Source organism: Aegilops tauschii, chromosome 6 (assembly GCF_002575655.3).
Source record: "Aegilops tauschii subsp. strangulata cultivar AL8/78 chromosome 6, Aet v6.0, whole genome shotgun sequence".
NCBI classification, from domain to species: Eukaryota; Viridiplantae; Streptophyta; class Magnoliopsida; order Poales; family Poaceae; genus Aegilops; species Aegilops tauschii.
This window is the reverse complement of record NC_053040.3, coordinates 479,038,822-479,045,089: the sequence shown is the minus strand read 5'-3', so window position 1 is coordinate 479,045,089 and position 6,268 is coordinate 479,038,822.

The following is a 6,268-nucleotide window of genomic DNA, read 5'->3' as shown; positions in this document are numbered from 1 at the left end:
GAGGAACACTTTGTGTGCTACCAAACTTCACAACGTAACTGGATGATTATAAAGGTGCTCTATAGGTGTCTCCGATGGTGTTTGTTGAGTTGGCATAGATCGAGATTAGGATTTGTCACTCCGATTGTCGGAGAGGTATCTCTGGGCCCTCTCGGTAATGCACATCACTATAAGCCTTGCAAGCATTGTGACTAATGAGTTAGTTGCGGGATGATGCATTACGGAACGAGTAAAGAGACTTGCCGGTAACGAGATTGAACTAGGTATTGAGATACCGACGATCGAATCTCGGGCAAGTAACATACCGATGACAAAGGGAACAACGTATGTTGTTATGCGGTTTGACCGATAAAGATTTTCATAGAATATGTGGTAACCAATATGAGCATCTAGGTTCCGCTATTGGTTATTGACCGGAGATGAAGTCTCGGTCATGTCTACATAGTTCTCGAACCCGTAGGGTCCACACGCTTAACGTTCGGTGACGATCGGTATTACGAGTTTATGTGTTTTGATATACCGAAGGTTGTTCGGAGTCCCAGATATGATCACGGACATGACGAGGAGTCTCAAAATGGTTGAGACGTAAAGATTGATATATTGGAATCCTATGTTTGGACATCGGAATGGTTCCGGGTGATATCGGGCATTTACCGGAGTACCGGGAGGTTACCGAAACCCCCCGGGAGGTATATGGGCCTTATTGGGCCATAGTGGGAGAGAGGAGAAGGGAGCATAGGAGCCCCCCCCCCAAGCCCAATCCGAATTGGGTGGGGGGCCGGCCCCCCCTTTCCTTCCCCCCCTCTCCCCCTTCCTTCCACCCCTAGTCCAACTAGGGAAGGGGGGGAATCCTACTCCCGGTGGGAGTAGGACTCCCCTTGGGGCGCGCCTAGGATGCCGGCCCTCTCCCCCCTCCTCCACTCCTTTATATACTGGGGAGGGGGCACCCCATAGACACAAGTTGATCATTGCTCTCTTAGCCGTGTGCGGTGCCCCCCTCCACCATAATCCACCTCGGTCATATCGTTGCAGTGCTTAGGCGAAACCCTGCGCCCGTAGCTTCATCATCACCGTCATCACGCCGTCGTGCTGACGAAGCTTTCCCTCGACACTCTGCTGGATCGTGAGTTCGTGGGACGTCATCGAGCCGAACGTGTGCAGATCGCGGAGGTGTCGTACCTTCGGTGCTAGGATCGGTCGATCATGAAGACGTACGACTACATCAACCGCGTTGCCATAACGCTTCCGCTTACGATCTACGAGGGTACGTGGACAACACTCTCCCCTCTCGTTGCTATGCATCACCATGATCTTGCGTGTGCGTACGAATTTTTTTGAAATTACTACGTTCCCCAACACCAAAGACCGGCACGGACATGATATCTAACGGAGACACACCTCCACACGCCCTCTAACGACGCTAGCCGCAACATCAGACCATAGATCGAGGGTGGTAGACATCCCTACTGAAGAACATCGCCGCCGCCACACAGCCCCAACCAAAGACATTGATCCTAAAAAGAACGAGAGTGGGGTCCATTCCGCCGGCGGGGGCGAGGTCCTCCACACCGCTATGGCCCAAAGGCCATTAGAGGCGGGGCGGCGACACCGGCTTGAGGAGGAGCAAACCTAATCGCTAGGAAAGAACGTGATAATTTGGATCTAAGTCTAGGAATCACTATTTACCTTCATGGATCTTGACCCAATGGTTGTGGACAATTTTTTTAAATCACTCATTCATTTACACCTTCTTAATTACCTCATCAATTCGACTTGCATCCATGCATGCAATTTGTTGTTCACAACCTATCTCTCTATATTTATTTTGAAAATATGCCAATGCCCTAATTTTTGAGTTATGTGTGTGTGGTGATTTTACCGTTGGAATGTCTGACAGGAATATCCGAAACAACCTTCGACACGTCGGACAAAACATCAGACCACCTGTTCGACTTACCCGGAGTCCTCTATATACCCTATCGGCCGTAAGTCGGATAGAGGGTACCGCAGGCCTGTTACCTTTCCCCACGTAAATATCTCTTCATGGCTAAACTATATATACCATACTCCTCCTCCTATCTAGAGTTAGTAAAATATAAACTAAATCTTGAGAGAGATTTGCTCAATCTACCTCCTCCTTCGGGATCAAGACCCCTTGCGAGAGAAGAATCTGTTGGATTACAAGACCTCTTACGAGAGAAGATTCCTGTAGGAATACAAGACCCCATCTCTGCTACATATTTAGGAATACTATTTCTCAAGACCTCCAAGTCCTCTTGAATTTGGAGAGGAACCTACCTTAGCTAACTTTTACTTTGTTATTGTTTGGATCTTGGAGCGTATCACCTTTTGCATTGGGAATTTGACTAGTGTGTGAATCTTGTCTATGAGAGTGATTTCTTTTGAGTGTTGCCCCTTGTTCCTCCTGTTCTTCGTGTTCCACCTGAAATACACCCCTAATTCATGAAGATCGGGCCACTCCAATTGGTTGCCCCGTATCACGAGGGCAAACGGTCAAACGGGCTATGTCGCGGCCCTAGGGCCTATAAGTGTGCACTGTTGATGAATATGTGTATGTCGCCTATTAGGATCTGGCAGAAAGCCAACTAGAGCTCATTGTACCGTGTTTTTTTACGGGACTCATTATACCTTTTCTTTACGGGACTCACAATACCGTGTGGACGGGGCATATCTGGTGCACCGGACCATTTGATGCCACCTGTGCACTCAATCTCCATAAATATCATTTGAAACATTGAAAGACTATGAAATTTCATCATGATATCTAGCCTGGCATAAATGTTGGATCTAAATTCAAACTACATATCTAGAAACGAGGCCAATAGTTTTTTTTTAACATAGTACAAGTACAGATGGTTCTACCCTAGCTGCTCCCGTGTCGCTCGTAGGGCGACACCGGGGCGTCCCACCCCTAGCCGCCTAGGCCGCCACCAGAAGAACCAAGCCGCCGGCGGCGGCGGCGAAGGCCACCGCCGCCGGCGAAGGCGCCTCCTCAAAGCAGGTGACGCATTCCCCTCCATCTCCAAGGTCGGTCCACGAAAGCTCCGCCCCTCCTCGACTCCATTACGGCCGGCGCTTGTTTGGCTGTCAGGTCAGTTCCCGCCGTGGCCGGATCGATCTGCGCAGCTCTCGGCCGCCTGCACGCCCCCCAACCTCATCCTCGCTGGATCGATCCACGGTGGCCTGCTCCCCGAGCTCAGATCCGAGTCGTGGGCAATACAGCAGGCGATGCGTGCCGGTCGCAGCTGCAAACGCGTGCGGCACTGTCGGCTTGCGACAGCGCGTGCGGCTATGGGCTAGGCCTTGCTGGATGGCGAGGGGATGGGCGGCATGGCGGAGGCAGTGCCGAAGCTGCCTGTGGAGTGGTTGGATTCGATCCACTTTGTGGTCTGCTCGATCTGCCCATTCTATCAGAGCTGGTGCCGGACGGGCCGTCATCGCCGGATCCGCGGTGATGAAGACGGCTGGGCTGTCGGGGTGCTCCTCCAGTGGGGCTCCGGCGTGATGGTGGTGCTGCCATGGCCTTGGGGGTCATCTGCAATGGCAGATCATGTGGCTCCATCACCTACGTCACTCCGGTCGGCGGCGGCGGATAACCATCAAAGGTCTTTGTGAGGGTCCTCTCCCTAGATTTGGTGGTTGTCTTCAGTGGGGAATTGCAAACTTCGGGCAATGACTTGACGCAGAGGAATGGATGTGCAGCGACGGCGGTCTTACATCGCATGTAGTTGCTTGGATCGTGAAAAAGTGGTGGCGACAACACATACGTGGCGTTGATGGTGGTGCTATTCGAGTGCCCTGTCTCGAGCTCCAAGGTGAAAGCCTAGGTCTGACTTGTGTCAGTTATACCTGGCAATGGCGAGGTTTTTACTTCGTTATCTTGTTGAAGGCATTGTTTGGATATGCTCGGACTGGTTCTTCAGGGTGAAAACCTAGATTCTGACCTTCCGTGGTTGGATTCGGTGACGGCGGCCATCAAGCGCCTCTACCTTCCTGAAGGCGTTGCTATTGAAGAACCTCGTCGCTCATGTGATGTCATGAGATGGTCGGTGCGGATATGGTTATTGTTGTAGTTTGCCGATCACGGAACCGATTGGTTCGGGGTTCTTTTTCCTCTCTTTTTTCTTGCCCATGCTTAGCTTTGGTCTTACATGACTTTGCAATTCTTCGGCGAGTTTTTGTGTGTGTTGGTGTTCCTAATTATGCAGAGGCCGGGTGTGTGCTCAGTATGTTTGTATCCCCTTGATGCTTCATTTTGAGTTAATAAAATCCACCATTTATCGAAAAAAATCTAGAAAGTGGGGAAAAAAATCACAAAGTAAATAGTAGCAAATAAGGACTGGGCATGAATACAGCCCGGTTTCTTCATGTAAATGGATTCAATATTTTTTGCTGGCACTATGTTCGAAATTTAAATCGGGTACACGGGTACCAATTTTTAGGACATGCGCTGTGTTAAAAAAAAATGCTCGCCGGCGCACTTACCTGTGTGGTGGACTTGAGCTGCGCCCGCCGGAAAAAAGATCGGCGGGAACGAGCTACCAACCAAAGGTGAGACATGGGCCTACCGGAGCCGTCGCTGAAGGAGCAGAACGAGTTGCTTCTTGCTTCTTGGCTGGCGGGAGGAACGAGCCGTCAAAGCACGCCAGACGAGAACAAAACGGGTATTCTTCCAGTACGTTCTGAAAAGAGTCTCAAACATGAGGCAGTAGTACCATCAGCGTCACTACGGAACTATCAACGGTTTCCGTCAGGCTCCCGAGCATATGCCCGGCTGCTGAAACTGGGCCATCCCAGTCAACTCGACTTAGAATATTTGCGACGTATCGGTCCGACTGTTTTGATCAGCAGAGGAGATAATATATAATACTTTTTCGTTTCAAAATAAGAGTCTCAACTTTATACTAACTTTGAGATATCTATTTTGGGATGATTGGAGTACACCATATTTTAATGTTGTACTAAAGCTGTGAGAAATAATATTGACAAAGAAAAATACGGTCTTTTCATAAGTATGAACCGAACAAAGTCCGGAGCAGCTTCCAGGTTCACTCTAGGGCCCAACAAGTTTGAGTGTTAATGCCAGCTTGCCAAAGTATGTGAGTGAAGTGAGTCAACTCGAGTCAGGCCATCTCCACCACGGATCATTCCCACCGCCGGACCACCCGTTTGAATAATTTTAGTACAGATCACCAAAATGGATTGTATCGGTCCGAATGTCTGAAATCCTATAAACTGGCTCCAAATCAAGGGAGCTCTGGGGAGTTTGGACGTCTTCCATGTCAGACTCCGACAACCTGAACCCATTCAAAAAAACCTTTCGGACAGCCTTAAACCCTTAGCATGCCAGTATTTGTACCACATGGTCATCCGCCCGCTTACCCGCATTGACTCTGTTGTCCGCATTGAACCTTCACCGCTCCCATGCCACGACTATTTAAAGCCAGCCGGCCTCCGCCAAAATAACACCTCTGAGCCCATTCTCCCACCATTCACATCCAACTTCCAAGCCCTCTGAGCCCTAGTCCTCTCCATGTCGTCCGCCATCGGGCATGGTGCGGTCCTTGGCTATGTGGTATAATCAGCTCACGCTGGAGTGACGCCGAAATCGCGGCGGAGGTCTGCGCCCTGGACACCCGACGGTAGGCCCACATTGAGGCGGGCCAACATCCGAGCCCTCCGAGCCGAGTTCAAAGGAGGAGGAGATGGAGGATGAACAAGAGGGCGATCTCATGGCCGTTGACTACGCCGGTGCCCGACTTCACCATGTTGTAGGTGGAACAACAGTTCAACCTTGTGCTCTTGGATGAGCAACACGCGGCAGTGCCTCAGCTCGAGGCGGAGTGCGTGGATGCCGCCGTGGCGGAGCTCCTCGCTAACCCAGGCAACCACAACAAGAACAGGGCGATGCTCGCATCTGTGTGAAGGCACCGCAAGGACTGCATCAACGATGCACAGCGGGAGTGGCTCTTCGAGGAGCTCGACGCCGACCACAAACATGTGTCGGACTAGCAGAACAACAATGTCAAAACGGCACATGTTTGCGTCTCTGGCTGGTTGGCGCAGGCCACCGACGACAATAAGGCCGCTGCTCCAGTGTGGGAGTCGTTGACCTCACCTATGACGTGGAGGAGTATTTCTTTAGTTTTAAAATTTTATTAAGCTCGGTGTCCAGTTTTGTGATGTGAAAAAAAAATCCAAGTTTGTTTTTGTTTGATGAACTGCGTTGGATGGTCGACATCTGGTC